General features: G+C 40.4%; 1 protein-coding gene across 2 annotated transcripts in view; it reads left to right on the top strand.

Annotated features, from left to right (window-relative positions):
• PRR16 (proline rich 16) overlaps window positions 1-18,450 on the top strand; it is a 241,397-nt gene extending 222,947 nt beyond the window's left edge. For both annotated transcript variants that reach the window (XM_006128883.5, XM_006128884.5), the window contains one exon: window positions 16,661-18,450. The gene's annotated coding sequence lies outside the window, so the exon portion shown is untranslated. The remainder of the gene's footprint in view (window positions 1-16,660) is intronic.
• Window positions 18,451-19,729: the final 1,279 nt, after the last annotated feature.

Here is a 19,729-nt window from a genome sequence, read left to right as displayed (position 1 = left end):
AATAAATGTAATTGGTATTCAATTGCTTAACAGTTCAATTAAAACTGGGATTAATTGCAATTCATTTTTGAGTTAATCATGTTAGTTAACTGCAATTCATCAACAGTCCTACTTTCAGACCTTTGCTCTTCTGAGCTCTTGAATCAGGCCTAGATTGACACATCACAGTAGAAAAAGTCAGGGTTGAAATCATGGTTCTAACTGTAGGAATGGCAAAAATCTAATTTACTTGAGCAGGGCTGGGATTTAGCTGAGGGAATAGTGTAATATTAACTGGATCAGATTTAAAATTAATTTTCTCTCAACTGTGAAACACAGTAATTGTGTGGGTTATGGCTCACAGCTACCATTGGTATCACCAGATCCTTATCCTTAATTGTCTCTCCAAGATCTTTAGTCGGAGTCTTTCTGTATTTGACAGAGTATTTCCCATACCTTTGTCCATCTTGTGTAGCTCTGTCTGATAGAATTCTGGTCTAGGCTTTTGAGAACACAGTACCTCCCCACTGTGCTTTGTTGTTGCTGAGCACTGCCCAGTAATGTTTTGTCAGTTGAGTGCACTAATTAAATCTATTGTTCTCCATTACCATATTCACCATTACAAAACAAATCATAATTGTGATGTGGAGAGGACAATGTATGCACAAGGTAATTTGACGAAGGTGAAATTGTGTCCCCTAAATAACCTTCCCCATGGGGCACTGAGAAGAGATTAGTGGATTTTTTTTAATTTCAACTTTTATATTATTTGTATGTTGTCCAGTTTGAAACTCCCAACAACGAGCTAGAGAGGAAGCAGTTACAGGCAGTCCCCGGGTTACGTACAAGATAGGCACTATAGGTTTGTTCTTAAGTTGAATTTGTATGTAAGTTGGAACTGGCTCCAGATTCAGCTGCTGCCACTGAAACTGACCAGGGGCTGACTACAGGAAGCCGGAGGCAGAGTTGCTCTGCCCCCTGCTTCCTGGAATCAGCCTGATCAGTTTCAACAGCTGCTGAATCTGGAGCCTGGGACAGAACAGCTGGGGCGCTGCCCGGTAGGTTCCCACAGGACCAACCCGGCAGCACCCCAGCTGCTCTACCCGAGGTGTCCCGCAACAAAAGCCTGGTCTGCTGGGGGAGGGGGGGCCCACTAGCTGTGCCCCCTCCCCTCCCAGCAGACCAGGGAGATCCGAGCAAAGCTGCACAGGTGGAGGGACCCCGCTGCCCGTGCGGCTTTGCTCCTGTCTCCCTGGGGTGCTGGAGGGAGTCCCCCCCAGCACACCAGGGAGACCTGAGCAAAGCCGCACAGGCGGAGGTACCCCGCCGCCCGTGTGGCTTTGCTCCTGTCTCCCTGGTCTGCTGGGGGGGTCCAGCAAAGCCACTGGACCCCCTCCCCCAGCAGACCGGGGACACCCGAGCAAAGCCGCCGCCTGGGCGGCTTTGCTCGTTTGCCCAGGAGCAAAGCCGCCCAGGCGGCGGGACCCCTGCCGCCTGGGCAGCTTTGCTCCTGTCCCCCTGGTCTGCTGGGGGGGTCCAGCGACTTTGCTGGACCCCCCCCCAGCAGACCAGGGGGACAGGAGCAAAGCTGCCCAGGCGGCGGGGGTCCCGCTGCCTGGGCGGCTTTGCTCCCAGGCAAACGAGTAAAGCCGCCCAGGTGGCGGCTTTGCTCGGGTGTCCCTGGTCTGCTGGGGGGTCCAGTGGCTTAGCTGAACCCCCGCAGCAGACCAGGGAGACCGGGAGAAGCTTTTCTCGCCCCGGAGGACACGGGTGGCAACCCACCGCCCGTGAGCTCTGGGGCGAGAAAAGCCCCGTTCGTAAGTGCGGATCTGACATAAGTCGGATCCGTGTAAGTCGGGGACTGCCTGTATTACTTGCAGATTTGGTTTGTTTATCAAAAGATGTCAAATAATCATAGTCAACCAAATTTACTAACCCACTGGTTTTATTCATTACAAATACAGGATAGGGATTATATATTTAGGCACTCCATCAATACAACCATCAGCATGAACTGTTCTAGAAATATAATTCACTGCTGAGTATTATATGTGTCTTGGATTGTTGCCACAAGCATAACCTTCCCTCAATTAGTTTGATTCATTCTTACCCTACAATTTTCTTTTACACGCAGTTTGCACTTGTCAGTTTACACAAGTGTGTCAGAAATGTGGACCTCTTTCTATTAATTGTTATATCAATTGCTTATTAATTTTACAAACCTTAGAAAAATACTGTGCCAAGAACAAAGTCTTACACACATTAAAAGCTGTATTTCAGTATAAAGGGTGCTGGGGAAATGGCTGGTTTTAGAATAAATGAGGAGTCTCTTGGCTAAATAATTTTGGTAACAGGGTGGAAGGAAAGAATCTGCCCTGCCAAAAAATTCCATTCAAGTCTAACAGACATTACCATAATCCAAACAAGATGTTACTTCTGATGCTCAGCTGTCTTTTGTGGATAAAGTGACTGGGCACTGAAAAACGATTCACTACTTTTTCTTGAAACAATATTAATTTAGTCATCAAAATGAATGCACAAAATTCATTTTCCGTAACTATATGGGTATGTCTACACTACAAGTTTTTTGCGCATAAAAAGGCGGTGCATCCACACCTCGAGGGTTTTTGCGCAAGAAACTCGACAGAACAGAGGGCTTTTGTGGATAGAGCTATTCCTCTTCCCCTAAGGAATAACTCCTTTTTGTGCTACAGCTCTTGTGCAAAAAGGCAGGTGTGGGCTCTTGGGAGGAGTTTTTGCACAAGAAACCCCAATTGGAAAAAGCACAGGTGCTCTGATGGCCATTCTGTGAATGGCCATCAGTGCTTTCATGTGAAAGAATGTCCGTGCAGTGTGGACGCTCTTTTGCGCAAAAGCATATCGCTTTTGCGATGAGCTTTGAGGTCTGGATGCGCTTTTGCACAAGACATTTGCACAAAAACTCTGCAATGTAGACAAAGCCCATAAACAAACTTTTTGATAGCTGAATAGAAAAGTGCTATAAAGACACTATTCCAGAACTTAGTTTCTGATTTATCACAAACTTCCCCTGCAGGTGCTGAAGGCTCTTGGCCATAAATATACAGTGAGCATGTAGCTTTCATTAACAAAAAAAGAACAAGGCTTGCTGCCTATATCAGTAGTGACATACATATATTTCTGACATATTCCTCTTTGTGATTATGGCTAGTTGCTGAATATGTTAGTATGGTGGTCTGGAGATGTGCAATTTTCAGTAAAGGGCAAGTTGCTTGATTTAAAAAGCAATATAAGGAATTACATACATTCCGAGAAATCACATATGGACCACTGTGAATGACAAGGGCAAAAGAGTATGGAGACTTATCTTTTTTTGGCCAAGTGGCTGCAACTTTATTAAATCTTAAGATAGCTTATAAGGGCAACTGGTCCTGGAAATAGGGGAAAAAGGAGGATGGGGATTAAGGCCCCAGTCACCCTTGGCCATCAACAGCTTTTCAATCCTTTTCGATCAATAGCAAGCCAACACTTCCTAGGTCATAGCCTTGTCATCAGACAGCTCTTAGGCCTTATAAACATGCCCAGATCTCTCTGTGAACGTAACCTTTTTTTCTGGTGCTGGGCTGATACCCAAATTTGCAGTGGTTCAATAAATTTTATTTTCACCCACTGCTGCTCTTCTGTAGGTGAATTCTCATCAACCCACCCGTCCCACCATTTGAAAGAAGGACTAGGAGTTAACCCATGGTAGCTCCAGCAGAGAGAGCTGCCATTGGCCAGCAGCTACCATGGCATGGACAGGAATGTGATGTTGCCTTTCACCTAACAACAGGAGCTGTGAAGAACCATTTGTTCTCATCTAATAATTGTAAAATGAAGTACAATAAAGTTCCAGTGATCTACTTGATTACTTACTGTTCTCTTTAATAAATATTGAGGTTAGACAAACAGGTAAGCAATCTAGGATGTACCTTCAAGAAGGTATTCTGGCATTTTGAACTGTGTTTTGCTTACCCATGTGGTTTGGGAAAAAATCAGTCTTTTGTAGAACTGCACTATTTTAATCAATGCTTGATATCATATGTTTCAAAGCTGTAGAAAAAAAAAGCGTAAGATTTGTGTCTCCATCAATGAACACTTGTAAGGCTGTTCCTTTTCTCACACAGGCATTAGTGCAACTTTATTAGAGAAACAGCAAGATTAGAATGGGGGTACTCATTTTTAGAGGCCTACAGGATCTTATTTGAAGAAAGCAATAATACCCAGGTGTTTCCAAAATAAAGTACTATCCTCCAGGATTGCAGTATAGCAGGCAGATGCTGTGCCAACATAGTTAGTGAAGAGCTTCATTTTCCTGATATATTTAGAGCCAGTAAATTCAATGCAGGTCCTAGATAGCCAGTTGTTTAAAAAAAACAGAAGAGAGAAAGAGATGGTGCTGGACTGAACATCCCTAAACTTTGGGAGAGGAAGAGTTCAAAATCCAAACTCAAGCCAAATTTAAAATTTTTTGAATATTATAAACAACCTGTGCCTTCACCATGGAGCACACCAAGCCAGTGATATTGGGGTGTGAACTTTGGATGCAGATCAGGTTCTTGCAGCATGAGCCCTCATCCAATAAAAATATAATGCAGAGTATCAGAATATAATAGAACAATAATAATAGTAATAAATCCTTTATATACAAATGACCCACAGTCAGCCTGAGAAGAGCTGAGCACAAATCTGGAGCAAGAAGTAAAAAGGCATCTCGGTCTGTTTTATTGATCTTCATCCTGTAAGCCTGCCAATTGCTGGCTTGCTCCCTGCTGCAAGTTAGAAGGCTCAGCTACCAATAGCATTGATGTGCTGAGGATAAGATTCGCATGAAGGAGACCTGGACATGACCCCCTTTTGTCATCCTTACTTCCTGTGTCAGCACCTGGGAGGAGAGACTACTTGTAAACCATTCCATTAGTTCTCCAGCACCTGAGGATTTCTTTTGGAAGAGGCAGGACACTTCAGTGGCCAAATCCACTAGCATAAGGACTATTTTGCACAATCAAAGTGATATAAAGCAGCCAGAGCTCACTGTAGAATCAGAACAATTATTTTTATGGGAAAATGTTTGTGAGCATATGGCTTTGGTACCTGTCTCTTTTATTCAGTGTTGCAGCATTGTTTCATTACATATCCAGTGCAAAAAGTCATTGTGATTTTTACCTTCCTGTCACATTAGCATGTTTGGGGGTAATAGTTTAATGCAAAAGTAGTGTTACTCCAGGAATCCCCATATCAGTACTGGCAGCCGAATTCATATTTAATCCTCAGTGGCAAAATATTTGTGGCAGAAGATAAAGGAAGATGTTGATTCCTGTAAAAAAACATTTGCTAACAAAGAAAGTGTTGTTTGTCAGTTGGAAACATAAATTATTTCATCCCTCAATAGGGAAATCTGTAAACAGGGAGAGCCAAAGAATTTTACAAACATCTTCTGATGTTTTGCTAAATTTTATCGGCTTGAAAGCTGGTATGGAAGGTTGGTGTAGTCTTACAAAGCTGTTCAGTTGCTTGAAGCATGGCAGAGTGATATGAAATAGACGACAGACCTCTAAATGTCAAAATAGGCAGAAATAATGGTTAACTACATTATTTCATACACAGCTCTGTATACCCACACACATCTTTTAAAAATAGGCAAGTGGAGGGCTGCCAGTTCAGTTCTCCTCTATGCAGCCTGGCTCCAGGCTGAACAAGAAAAGGTATCACTTGTCAGATGGAAGATGTTTTCTGTTAAGAACTGTTTCCAAACAAATTGAGTCATTTTAAGGATCTGAAAATAAAATGAAAACTTTAATAGCAGATGCATTCCCAATTAATATATTCATTGTGCTCTATTGTGTGTCTTAGGAGAACATCCTCTCTTCAAAGGATTGGTCAGCACCAGATAAGGCTACCTTTAACTCTGAGATGTGCCTGTGAAAGGAAATTCTGGTTATCTGTGGCAGGTACTGTCATGATCTGGGTGAACCCATGTTATGGGCTGAATTAAAACACCACTGAGATAGCTATGTGTGAGCTCACCCTTCAGTCAACATAAGGCTAAGCATACGTGTCTCCAACCCTATCCGAGGCTGCACCCCCTGTGGCAATGGCCCGGGCTGAGCACTTAGCTGCCAGCCCTGCTAACTAAGACAAAAAGTATGAGTATGTAAACCTGCCAAAAAAGGCTTTTGTCTGGGTATTGTTTTTACATAGGTGCACGTGGGAAGATGGAACAGACAAAAATGGGCAAAGACTGATCTACACCTAAAACTTAGGTTGACCTAGCTATGTTTCTCAAGGCTGTGAAATTTTGCTTCCTGACTGCTGTAGTTAGGTTGACTTAGCCCCCAGCGTCATTGTAGCTTGGTCAGTGGAAGCATTACTCCACTGATCCTGTTGGCATCTCTTTGAGACGCGGATTGCCTACACTGATATAATTCTCCCTTCTGGTGATGTGGGAAACAGCAGGGCTATAGCTATGTTGCTCTAGCAGTTGTGTTGTAGACATAACCAGAGAAAGACAGAGCACCTGTGAAGGAGCAGCTGAAAAAATGGTGACTGACCGTGGAAACAATATGGACAGAGGTTCTTGAGCCACGTGCACAAGCTACGAAGAGAATACTCATACAGTACTTGCCACAGATAACCAGAATTTCTTTTCACAGTCACATCTCAGAGCTACAGGCAGCCTTCTCTGGTGCTGACCAATTCTCTGCAGAAGGGTTGCTCCGCCCAAGATATGCAACATAATACATTGGTGCTGTGAGCAAAAAGGGCTGTTTCTTCCTATTTGATTCCTTTTGTGTTGAGACAGAACTTGGTATGTTCTTTATAAATAAACACAACTGCATCAAATAAATACCTATCACCAACTTCTGCTCCCAGCTGTCATATCCATAGGGCCCTGAACTTTGGTGACTTGGTCAAAAGGGGGCATTAGTACCAGTGAATTTGGGTTTTGATGTTTACTAAATTTGTCAAGCCCTCTGGAGTGGCTTATCAGTATGAGTGCCAAACTCAAGGCAGACTGTTAAAAATGAAGGCCCAGACCACAAATTGTTGTTTGTTCTATAATTAAATTTCGACAACCAGGTATTAAGTGTGAACTCTTTCAACACTGTAACAGTCTAAACATGAAGTCATGGACAGTTCCCCTTGGGCACTTCAGGCTATCTTGCCACCCAGGTAAGTCTGCCTTTGTGATAGATGGTCTCTCATACCAAAAATCACATCATTATTCAGGTTTCTTTCAGTCCCAAAGAACCAGTCACTTACATTTGCTGAGTTGTACATTAGTTCTCTCACTGAAGACAGTTCTTGTAGCCAGTCCTGTAATTAACTAAAGATTTATTAAGTAGGAATAAGAAATGAGTTATTTATACGGTTAAAACAGGTAATCATGAACTTACAAATGAGTTAGTCTTAACTCATGGGTAAGAGAAGCTCTGTAATATGCAAATTCTATGTGTCTTCTAGTGTTAACTTAGCTACCGTATTTTAGCGAATATACCCCGCATCCAGTTATACCCCGTACCCAAATATACCCCATGGTTTTTGCTGTTTCAGTAAAACAGCCTCAGTTCCTGTGCAGCTGCCAGCCTCCGGGCGGGGGAGCGATCCAGTCGGGTGCCCTCCCCTGCGTGCAGCCACCGCCACCGCACGCCAGCCCCACCATGTGCTGGCTTGTTGCTCCTGCGTGATCCAGCTGGGCACCCTCCCCTGCCTGTAGCAACCACACGCCGGCCCCGCTGCACTCTCACTTGTTGCTCCTGGGCCAGGGCATGGCTCGGGGTGGTGGGGCAGGCGCCGGCCTGGAGCAACAAGCGAGTGTGCAGCGGGGCTGGCGTGCAGCGGCGACGGCTGCAGGCAGGGGAGGGCGCCCGGCTGGATCGCAGGAGCACCATACCCCAGCCCCGCTCCTGTGCACTGGTGAGCAGGGCCAGGGGGCTGCAAGAGGGCACAGTGAGGTTGCAAGCGGGGTACAAAAGAGGCTGGGGGAGGGAGTTGCGGCGATCTGTGGTGCAGGCCACCCACCGCCCGGGACAGGGCTCCGGGCTCCTTCCCGGTACTTTTTGTAAAAAAAAAAAAAAAAAAAAGTATACCCCGCACACGAGTTTACCCCGTGGGGGGAGAGGAGGGTGCAGGGTTTGTGAAAATGAATATAACCTGTGGGTTATATTCGCTAAAAGATGGTAGTAATTTGGGGATCTCTTCCTTACACTTATATTGCCCACTTAAAATCCAAAAAGCATACTGATACAGATGTTTCAGGTCAGGGACTTTTGTTTCTTTACCCCAGAGCTCTGGGGTATGATAGGACAAAGATAGGCTAGGTTAGAACTATGATGGGACAAAGATATTTGTGCAGATACCCTCTTAATGAATGTGGGGAGGTGGAGGGGAGAAATCAACAAAATCTTTTTTTCCTTGGTGTTCCACAATGGTTTGACCAGTGGCTATAGGCATTCTTTAGTTTGTCAGGAGACAACACCTGATTTAATCAACTAGTATTTCATGCTTAGTTAATGCATCTCTCCTAACTGTGGAGGTTTCCGGTTACAAAGCAAACACCTTTATAGTAACAAATCAAATACTTACATTTTGTACTTTACACAGTGGGATATAGGCATTGTAAGTGAGGTTAACGCATGGAGCAATATTCAAGAATTTCATAAAGTCAAACACTAAATATATTTCTATAAATCTAACACTTACTTGAAAAAATGCTAAGACACAGATGAGCCAGATTGGTTTTCAGCTGTACATTTGTCACTGTTCAGTGAGGCACCTGAACTGGCACCCGTTCTACCACTGTTACAGAACTCTCTGATTTTCTCATGAAGGCAATTGAATTCATGAATACTTTATAGTATTGAAACAAACACTTTATTTGAAGTTAGCCATCATAACAATCCCTTATTTTAAGTAAAAACAACAATAAAAACAGCATCTCTTAGATATATGTAATGTAATTCTTTTTGCAGGTTCCTCTTTCATGTGTAACTAGTCCTGGATGGCATCTGTAAATATTGGTTTATCTTGGTAACAGTTTCAGTGTGGCATGTTATGTGGTATGAATTAGCACATTTTGACTATAGCCTCATGATTGCTTAGCAAAACCTTGAAACCTTGTGTGGATAACTTTCTTGACTCCCACACTTACTAAATACATTCATATATTTTTAAATAAATCTACAGATTGGCTTTATGTCCCTGGTGGGGAGCAGTGCTAAACTCAAACTGAACTTACTGAAAGTAGAACAGCTACCCCAGCTGTGAATTTAGCCCTCAATTGCTGATCATTTTTCTCACTAGAACTTTTCAAAGAAAAATAGTTATGTGAAATTTTCACATTAGCAAACAAGTAAATTGGTGTGATTTAAGAAAAAAATGTAGAAAAAACTACTTCTCCCCATCACAAGATCTATGCACCATTTGAATACCACTTAAGTTCTCCATTGATATGTAAATCTTGGTGTGATCTATTTGGGTCTGATCATGGGGATACATTTCACATTCAGTAAGATTTAAAATTAATGACATTTTAATGTTTGTGGTCCAGTGATTTCAGTGGTTCATGTATCAGAATCATACGTCTAATAGATCATTTGATCACTTGTTGCAGAGACTGAGAAATGTAGGTGGCAAGGCAATGTAATTCCTCAAGGACATGGTTGAATTATTTTATCAGTATTTCTGCAACTGAATTAATAATTGTAATATTTGATGTTTGTAAGAAAAATCATGCAGCTATTTTTGGAAGAAGTTTCATGCATGTACCGTAAATGGTCATAAAATGTACTAAATTCCTAAATTTGTAGAAAGAACTGAAGAACAAACATTAAGAGAAAAATGGGCCTCTATATTTGTGGAATGGTTGATTAATATAGTGGCTTAAAATGCATAGTAGGATATTAAGAAAAGTTTCTGACTGGCCTTTATACTGTTGTTCCAGTTGTAAGCACATATGAAGTGATTTGGTTTCTGCAAGAGTTGGAAAATAAGCAAGACATTTTATCATAGTTATATCTTTTATGTTGGCCAGGCACACTCCTTCCTGCGAAAGTTCCTTATGTGTGTTATATTCTCCTATTGCCAAAAATAGTTGTACTTAATATAAAGTATTTATACTAAAGTATCACTTAGGGGCTCAAATCCTGATGGGGCCCCATTTTGTTGTGCAAATGCATGTTTAGATGGTAAACTTGTACAAGTACATCATTTAAACAGTAGTCTTCAGATATCTATTGTATTGTACTAATCGTTTCTTCATATGCTTTTTGAACTCATTAAAGCCAATGAGCCAGATTCTCAATTGGCGTAAATTAGTATAGCTCTCTGAGAATATCTGAATTTCCTGAAAAAGCTCTAGAATCGTCAGTGCTGTGGTAAAATAAAACCAAGGACAATTAGAGTAAGAGCAGTGCTATTGTGCATGCAGTGATAATAAGTGTGATCTAACTGTAAAAATTATTAATTACAGTGAATAAAGGAAACCAGTCAACATTATTAACAAGAGCTAATTTTAGATTTTGAGACATTTAGTTCAAGGTTATAGGCAAAAGCATTTTTAACGAAGATAGTGTGGATTCTAATTGATTTCATGTTGGTAAACTGATTTATTTACAGGTTTAATAGGTCAGGCTGATGATTCCCTGAGTAATTACTACTGGAAAATTACTAGAAGTAAACGCATATTCTGAAAGGAGGGTAGCTTGAATAATATAACAATTGCTTTACACGAAGGTGGTGAGGAGAGGTGTTAACATTCTGTTTTGCTGAAATGTGAACGTTAGCTTTGGTTTGGCCTGGGACACAAACCTTTGAACATAGTCACACACTGCTGAACATGGATTTATTAATAATAGTTTATAAAGTTTGAGGGAACCTTCCTGGGCCAGTAGCAAAGGAGCAAAACCCCAGCAATAAGGGAAGGAAGCACTTACCAAAGGATACCAGGTATAGCCTCCTTTCCGGAGCCTGTGGCACTCAATGGCCAGGTATGTGTGTACGGGGGCTGATTGAACAACATTCCTGAGCTCCCCAGGATTTAATCTGGAGCAAAGACCATGTGTACCCTCTTTCAACTCTGTTCCAGAAGCCCCACCCTGAACTAGGAATGGAACACCAACCTGACAGATGATCACCCATTTGGTGGTCAGGAAGGAATTTTTTCACTCCTAGAGACAATTGGCAGAAGCCCGGGGATTTTTTTCACCTTACTCAATACACTATGGTGCTTAAAGGTATTGTAGATAGGAAAGTGCTTGTTATTAGCTGAAGTATTTGCCTTAAGTTGTAAATTTGTTGGAACTCCAGCTTGTTTCCAGTGAGGTAAAAAGGGCAAAAGGAATTGTGCAATTAAAATGTGCAATTGAAATGTTTCCCTTTAATAATGTTGAAGTAAAACACTTGACTTTTTCTGAATATTTTTATTTGATCATAAACAATTCAGTGACGCTAACATAAATTCATAAAACATTTCTGTTATGGAATCTGCATTTTTCATCAACAAAAAAATTTTAGTTCTACCAACCTAAATAACATATAACTATTTCATATGTGGGTTAAGTGTATAGTTTTAAATCCATATTACATTGTATGTGTCTTAAGTGACCTGGAAATGCAGTCTGAGAGTACCAGTGGGGATTTTAATACTGTAAGTTGAAGACCTGAGTAAATATCCTGTAGTCCATCGTTAAACAGAAGTGAGTGTTTATACTACCCTTTAAATTAGTGTTCATTTACTATTTAAATAAATATTTACTTAGGGCACTTCTACATAGCAGGGCAAAAGTCAAATTAAGCTATACAATTTCAGCTACATCAATTGCGTAGCTGAAGTCAAATTAGCATAATTCGACTTTTGGCTCTGTCTACAAAACAAGAAGTCAATGGAAGAACACTCCTCATTCAACTTTACTAACTCCTCCTGAAATGAGGGTTCCAGGAGTCGGAGTAAGAAGTACTCCAGCTCACCATTATTTTGAAATAATGGCTTGCTATGTAGGCATGCTCTGTTATTCAAAAATAATGCTACTTTGTAGACATACCCTTAGTGCCCTTATGTGTTTTTCTCTCACATTACAATACCTTATTAAAAGCTATCTATACAACACTCTACTCAACAGCTTGGTAGGAAATCTGTTAACTGAAAGATGTTAATAGCTTTCAGTTTGTGTGTGTTTTTTTAATAATGCAGGGATGTTCTCTTTACCTGGTTTCTGTGTGTTACAGAACATTGCAAAACTATGTTTTCTATGGGAGAGCCCATGTTAGAATACAAAAGACCAATTTTTAGACATTATGTGACAGTACAAAAGTATTCATCTGTGCCCTGGAAATGAATCATGCAGTGGAGGTTAACATCCAAGATAACACATGCTTCTAGGAGAATACAAATAAACCTTTCATGTTTCACATGGATATGAATTTAGTAATATTGAGAAACTACATGTTGGGGGGAAAAAGAAGAAAGTGATTTTGATATCACTCATAAGGGAATTCATTGTTGTTCTGTTTGAGGAAGGACATTCTGACAGACAATATTGATAATATTATCCATGTTTGTATTGAATTGATTATACCATTTACAATTAATTGTAGATGTACTGATTGTAGAATTTCCATCTTGCTGCACAATCCAAAAACTTTGGTATCACTGCACGGTTTTTTTCCATAATGTAATAGTAGCCTGAGGAACTTATTGGTTCAATTTTTTCAGGCCAAAAATTTCATGAACTGAAAAAGAGTGACATATTTCTATGAGATAGGGTTTTATATGCAATTTAAACTTTCAGTAGTAACTATCTAGGACTAGGATGGAACTTGCCTAATGACAAGTTATACCATAATTGTCCAATATAGTATTTCTGTGAGGGGCAAAATACATGAGCCACTGCTCTGATCTGATATGGCAATTCCTATGTTATATACACCTGCATTAAGCCAACAGTGAATTGCTAGCTGACTTTTTTTCTCTAGTACCTGACAGAATGATTATGTTGCAGGTGTGGCCTTGCTTTGTCTTTCAGTAGAAGTGAAGTGACTGACCCCCTGGATACCAGATTCATAGGGAAATGACTGTTTCTGTTTGTTTGTGCCCACACAAGCCTTTCTCCATCCACACCACCCGGTCACGTGGTGAATAGAGATTAACAGTCACTTCTTGCTTTTGATTGCTAGGTCCATGGTGGGGACAAAACCCAGCTCAGAAACTGCAGCACAGTAACAGTGTTTTATTTTCTTGTTTGTGGACTGGAAGGCTGCAAAAATTGGAGCAAGAACCAAGATCTGCTACAAAGTTTAAAATATGGTTACAGTGAAGGAAATGATGGCATGAAACTGGAATATTACAGATATTCTTATGTATATTCTGAGTCTTAAGTCCTTGTTTTAGTAAGAAAAGTAAGTTATTAGTTTGTTTCTTTTTCTTCACTTCTAGTAATGCCCAACTAGTGCAGCTGTTATGACAAAGTGATAGGGATTCTTCTGTTCTGACATCGTATATAATAGACTTTTAAGCTAAGTTCCAGTTGCAGAAACTTCATTATTTATGATAATGTGGGACCATGAAGAGCCCAGATTGGCTTTCATATCCCTTGTTGAATGTGCATTTTTTTCAGCCTTCTTTAAGTGTAGAATTCCAAGATGGAGGTTACTGAGGACACTGACTGACTGCTCAATACACTAAAATTAGAGCATAGGCGCGCTCTCTAAATGTGCAACGTTTTTGTTATTCTTGTATGAATAGTCTCCAGTTTGTCCATATGTTTCCTGAAATGTGGGATCCAGAACTGGAAATGACACTTCAGTTGAGGCCAAATCAGCATGGAATAAAGGAAGAATTATTTCTCATGTCTTGTTTACAATACCTTGGTAATACATCCCAAAATAATGTTTGCTTTTTATTTATTTAAATTTTTTGCAACAATATTATCCTGTTAACTCAAATTTAGCTTGAGATCCACTATGACCTGAGTGCCCTTTCAACAGTACTCCTTTCTAGGAAGTTATTTCCTTTTTATATTTGTGCAACTGATCTGATTGTACCTTCATAAGTGATGTACTTTATATTTGTCCTGATTGAATTTCAGCCTATACATTCCAGCTAGGTTTTATTTCCTAGTTTGTTTATGAAAAGGTTGTGAGAGACAGTATCAAAAGCCTCATTAAAGTCAAGATCTACTACTTCCCCCCCCATCCACAAGACTTGTTGCCTTGTCAAAGAAAGCCATTAGGTTGGTTTAATATTATTCATTATTGACAAATCGATGGTGATTGTCATTTGTCATGGTATTAACTTCTAGGTATTTGCAAATTGAGTGTTTAATTTTTGGGTACTAAAGTTAAGCAGACTGGTCTGTAATTCTTTAGGTTGGCCGTATTCCCCTTTGGATAGATTGGCACTGTTTGCCTTTTTTTTTTTTTTTTGTCCTTTGAAATCTTTCTTCTCTCCCAAGTCTTTTCTAGGATAATAATTCATGGTGCAGCTATCTTCTCAATCAGCTCCTTGAGTACTATAGAATGTATATCATCAGGCTTTGATAACTTGAAGACATCTAACTTGTCTAAATAATCTTAAAACATTCTTTCCCTATTTTAGTCCATGTTCCTACCTCATTTTCACTGGCATTTGTTAGATTTGCAATTGCTACTAAACTTTTTTTCTGAAAACTGATTCAAAAAAGTCATTCAACACTTGTGCCATTTCCACATTTTCTGTTAGGCTGTGTCTAGACTGGCAAGTTTTTCCGCAAAATCATCTGCTTTTGTGGGAAAACTTGCCAGCTGTCTACACTGGCCGCTTGAATTTCTGGAAAAGCACTGATGATCTCATGTAAGATTGTCAGTGCTTTTCCGGAAATACTATGCTGCTCCTGTTCGGGCAAAAGTCTTTTTCCGAAAGACTTTTGCGCAAAAGGGCCAATGTAGACAGCACAATAATGTTTTCTGCAAAAAAGCCCCGATCGCGAAAATGGCAATCGGGGCTTTTTTGCGGAAAACTGCGTTTAGGTTGGCCACGGACGCTTTTCCACAAAAAGTGCTTTTGCGGAAAAGCATCCTGCCAATCTAGACGTGCTTTTCCGAAAATGCTTTTAACGGAAAACTTTTCCGTTAAAAGCATTTTCGGAAAATCATGCCAGTGTAGACGTAGCCTTATTGTTCCTCCCTTCTTATTCGCCCAATTTACTGGTGTCCCCTGTCCTTGGTCTTCCTCTTGCTTCTTATGTATTTGCAGAATGTTTTCTTGTTAACCTTTATGTCTCTATGTAGTAGAATCTTCTTTTGTGCGTTGCCCTTTCTAATTTTGTCCCGATGTACTTAAACTATTTGTGTATACTCATTCTTTGTAATTTTCACTTGTAGGATTCACTTTGGGGTTTCAGATCATTGGAGGTCTCCTAGTTGAGTCACTGTGAACTCTTGCCTGTTTTTCCTGTAAAATGGGATAGTTTGCTCTTGTGCCTTTAGTAGTCTCTCTAAAAAACTTCCAACTCTCTTGAACTATTTTCCCCCTTAGGCTTGTTTCCCATGGAAGGAACCACACCTGGGAAAAATCCCTACAACAGGAAAATGGCCTGATAAAACTACCTTTTGTATATTTGAAATTTCCTGTGAAGGACTACTCATGCAAAACGTTTCAACACAATAACAACAATTTTTGAACATTGTAAGGTTCAGTTTCACCAAAAGGACTAATAATTAAGTCGGACCTCTTAAGCTAGCTGAATTAGTATCAAACTTTAATATTAGAGAATCAATAGGATAGGAAGTGTTCTAGTTGGTTCAGTGATCCAAAGGTAAACATAGAAGTAAAAACAGACTGCATTGCTTCAGTATATCAGTTTTTCTCATGACGTACAGCAGTATATTATAATGCAAACAAGCCTAGGCAAAAAGGACTACAGTGATGGATTATGTAATAGATTTTTTTAAACCCCAACTTCATACCAAAGTTTCCAAAGGAGTCGCTCAGTTTGACTTCTTAGAAGTACTTTAAAGTTTTCTTTTCAAGAAGGATTACAGATTTACTTCTGATTTTTCTTAATTTATTAAGAGTTTCTTTTTAAAAAAGTACTATAGTTGAAGAGGGCGTTCTGTTACAGATGTAAACACTTCTAAGTACACGAATTTCAAAGCTTCTCATTTATGTTTTGGGCATCTAAATTATTGTCATTGATTGCAGGGGTTTGTATGTGGTGGCAAGCAGGGGCCTGGGCCCCTCAATAATGGTTGGGGGCTCAAAACGTCTCTGGCCCAGGGCTGCAAAGGCAGTGAGCTCCTTCCTAGGGAGAGGGCAAGAGGGAGGGTAGAGAGAACTCCTGCTGGGATTGGGATAATGGGAAGTAAATAGTACCTTTGGGGGGAAGGAGCACAGAGGATGCTCCTCCAAAAGGGGTCAAATTTAAATACCTGCATATACCCCTGTTTGGTCATGTCCTCAGTTGGTGTAAGTGGTGTAATTCCATTGACATAATTGGAACTAAACCCATTTACACCCACAGAGGATGTGGGTCTGCATCAACACTCCATTTATCAATCCAGTGCTTAAAGAATTTGGAATTATGAGGACTGGTACTTAAATGAAAAAAAATGAAGCTCTTCCCTATTCGGATTTTTATTTAACTGTGTCTTTAAAATTTAGTTTTCTGTTTTGTTTTCTCTTTGACAGCTCCTTCAGGCTGGAAGGAATATCTACATTTGGAGGCATGTCAGTTATTTCTTTGATGTTGGATTCGTCATTGTGACTTCTTGCAGGCCAGATCTGATGAAAGTAACCAGGAACCTGACCCTCCTTGGAGCATGGAAGCCCTTAGAGTCAGAGCACAACGAATCACTGGTGTAATCTACATCAAATCATCTGCCTCAGATCTGACAGCTTTGAGCTGAGTCCTGACAAAAGCCACAGCCTTAAATTTTGCTCACATGGAAAGAAAAATAAAGAGGACTAAATACCTTGCCCCATTACAGAAACAACTGTCTCCAAGCCTGACATTTGAGGAGTTCAATACTGAGCAATTAGAGTAATAAACAATAAATCAATTTATCATGAGGTCCAGCCAGCATCCAAAAAAAAAAATTTAAATATGTAGCCAAAAGGAAACATGAAGCACTTGAGTGATTACAGGAAAAGCAATGCATGTACTACAACAGAGGAATATTGCTGTTTGTGGGAAAAGAAGACCTCTACCATCCCTTGTACATATTCAAAGCCATAGAAGATTGGAGCATCATTAATGCTCAAATGCTTGAAAGGATGTTGTCTCCTGTTCTCCACCTGAATCTGAAAAAAAAAATCCGTATTACAGATTGCATTTCAATGCACTTCTAATATTTGCACTGTCACTTCCATTCAGGGTAATGATGTGTGCCATCATTTGCACAGATGGCCCTATGAGATTTTAGACCACAACAAGCTGTATCTTGCAGGGGCTCCAAAAGGAATTAAAAAGAAAAAAAGGTGAAGAAAATTAATACAGTGAGGATTTCTCCCCACAAGAAAATAGTCCTGAAGATTAATAAATATATATATGAAAAAGCATCAACATGATAAAGGGGATTTAAAAAGGGATCTAATATTTTTGTTAATGAAATTCATTTTATATCACAGTAACAGCCAATAGATTGAACCTATTAAACGGTATACCCAGAATGTTCCTGTTGGACATTGAAAGTATCCTCCTAAATAATATCAATGAAAAAAGGCATTTGTAATATGTATTTGACATATAATTTTTATAGCCATTTATCTATGCTACATGGAGAAATGTAAAAGACAAACAAACAGCGTTTTCAGTTTATTTTTCTAAATAAAATGTGTTGTTTGTATTATTTGCAGTCACTTATTTTAGATGGCATTCATAACCCCAAAAAGGATTTAAAGATGGAACCAAAACACAATAACTGTTTTGCCATGTTAAATCGTAACGATTTGCAGACTGAAAGCTTTAATATAAATACTATAATTTGTAAAATTATAAAGTATATTTATACTGGCAAATATGTATGGAAAGAAGAGGAGGTATTTTAACTCTTAGTTTCAGTACATAGGTTATTTTGGTAGTCATATGAAGGAATGTGAACTTATATAATTAGTTAAGGGTTTATTTTCTCCTGTGGTAATACATTTTAGCAAATGAAGTTTCAAATGCCTAGGAATTCAAAGAATGAATCTAATCTTGATGATTTTTCAGAATTACACACAGTCCCCTTGTCAAGTGATTCATTTAATCTAGGGACCACTTTTTTCATATTGTAACATACTCACCAGGCCACTAAAGATGCCACTGTTTGGTCATGAAAAATGTGAAAACTTGAGGTAAGAGAGATTGACGATTACAATCATCTGCAAATTTTCATTTAGGAACAATCATTGTATCTGTCTAATGGAGTATTTTGTTATCAAGTCATTGAACACATTGATTCTAGAGCTGTTTTGAATAAAAATATATTTTTCCTTTTTTCATAATCTTCTAGCCTGTGTGTAATTTTAGGAGAAAGTGAATCCTGTGATATCAACTTTCTTTAATCATCAGCTTTGATCTAACCACACTTTGTTTGCTCTTGAGGAACATATTAATTAATCATTCAATAGGGAAAAGTGTTCTCTCAAAAATGATCTCTTCTAATGCATACTTACATTTAAAATGGATAAATAGCTTAGTACTCATGCCTCTCAAAAGAGGGCACAGAGGGTGAGGGGATCAAGCAGAGCCCATATGCATGGGTAGCCAACAAAGTCAGCTCTCCATGTGTGCTGGCTTCACAGACCCACCTACCCCCTCTTTGCTGCCTTCTACAGAGGTAGTGCAGGGTGGGCAGAAGCCGCTGGCTCCACGGAGCAACTTGCCTACCCCCTGTGCTGCTACTTCTTTCAACAGCGCTGGTGAAGGGGGGCAGGGGAGGCTGCCATGAAGCAGCCTCTGTCTGCGGGCTGGCCCAGATTCACTGGGGACAGAGGCTGTTCCATGGCAGCAGCCTCTGTCCATGGGGATGGTTTGAGCTCCTTGCAGACAGAGGTTGCTCCAGAATCCCATATAGCAGCCTCTGTCTCAGGCGATTCTGGTCCCACAACAGACAGCGGCTGCTCCGTGGCAGCAACCCCTGTCCACGTGGGATCCAAGCTCCCCGCAAACAGGGTCTGCTCTGTTGTAGAGAAACTTCTGTCTGCGGGAAGCTCAGACTCCCCACAGACAGGGGCTGTTGCTGCTCTGCACTGCTGCCTCTGTTTCAGAGGCAGCAGTGTCGGGCAGCAATCAGAAATCTGTCTGGGGAGGGAGCTGGTTTTTAAACTGGCTCCCCTTGTGGACCGTCTCCTGCCTGCCATCCCACACTGCTGCCCCTGATACAGAGGGAGCAGTGCGGTGAGGCAGAGGGCTCCCCAGAAGTGGAGCCAGAAGCACATGGGGGCTAAAATTTGATGCAATTTCATAACTATTCAATTACATGCTATCTAACATCCCCAGTTTAAACCTGCTAGGGACCCATTCTGCAGATGATGGCAAAAAAACACCAAGGTTTCTGCCATTCTGATCCAGAGGAATACTCCTTCCCAATCCTAAATATAGAGCAGATACATCTGAACATGTGGACAAGGCCCACCAGCCAGACATCCAAGAAAGAATTCTTAGTTGCAACTTAGGGAAAGTCTACACTAGGAAATTATTTTGAAATTACTCCCAAAGTAACTATTTTGAAATAGCATGCACACACCAGGGAAACCTCGAAACTACTCTGTGAC

The sequence above is a fragment of the Pelodiscus sinensis genome, chromosome 6 (genome assembly GCF_052426305.1).
Source record: "Pelodiscus sinensis isolate ZL-2025 chromosome 6, ASM5242630v1, whole genome shotgun sequence".
NCBI lineage: Eukaryota > Metazoa > Chordata > Testudines > Trionychidae > Pelodiscus > Pelodiscus sinensis.
Note: the sequence above shows the minus strand (reverse complement) of the source record. Positions and strands in the feature narration are given on the sequence as shown.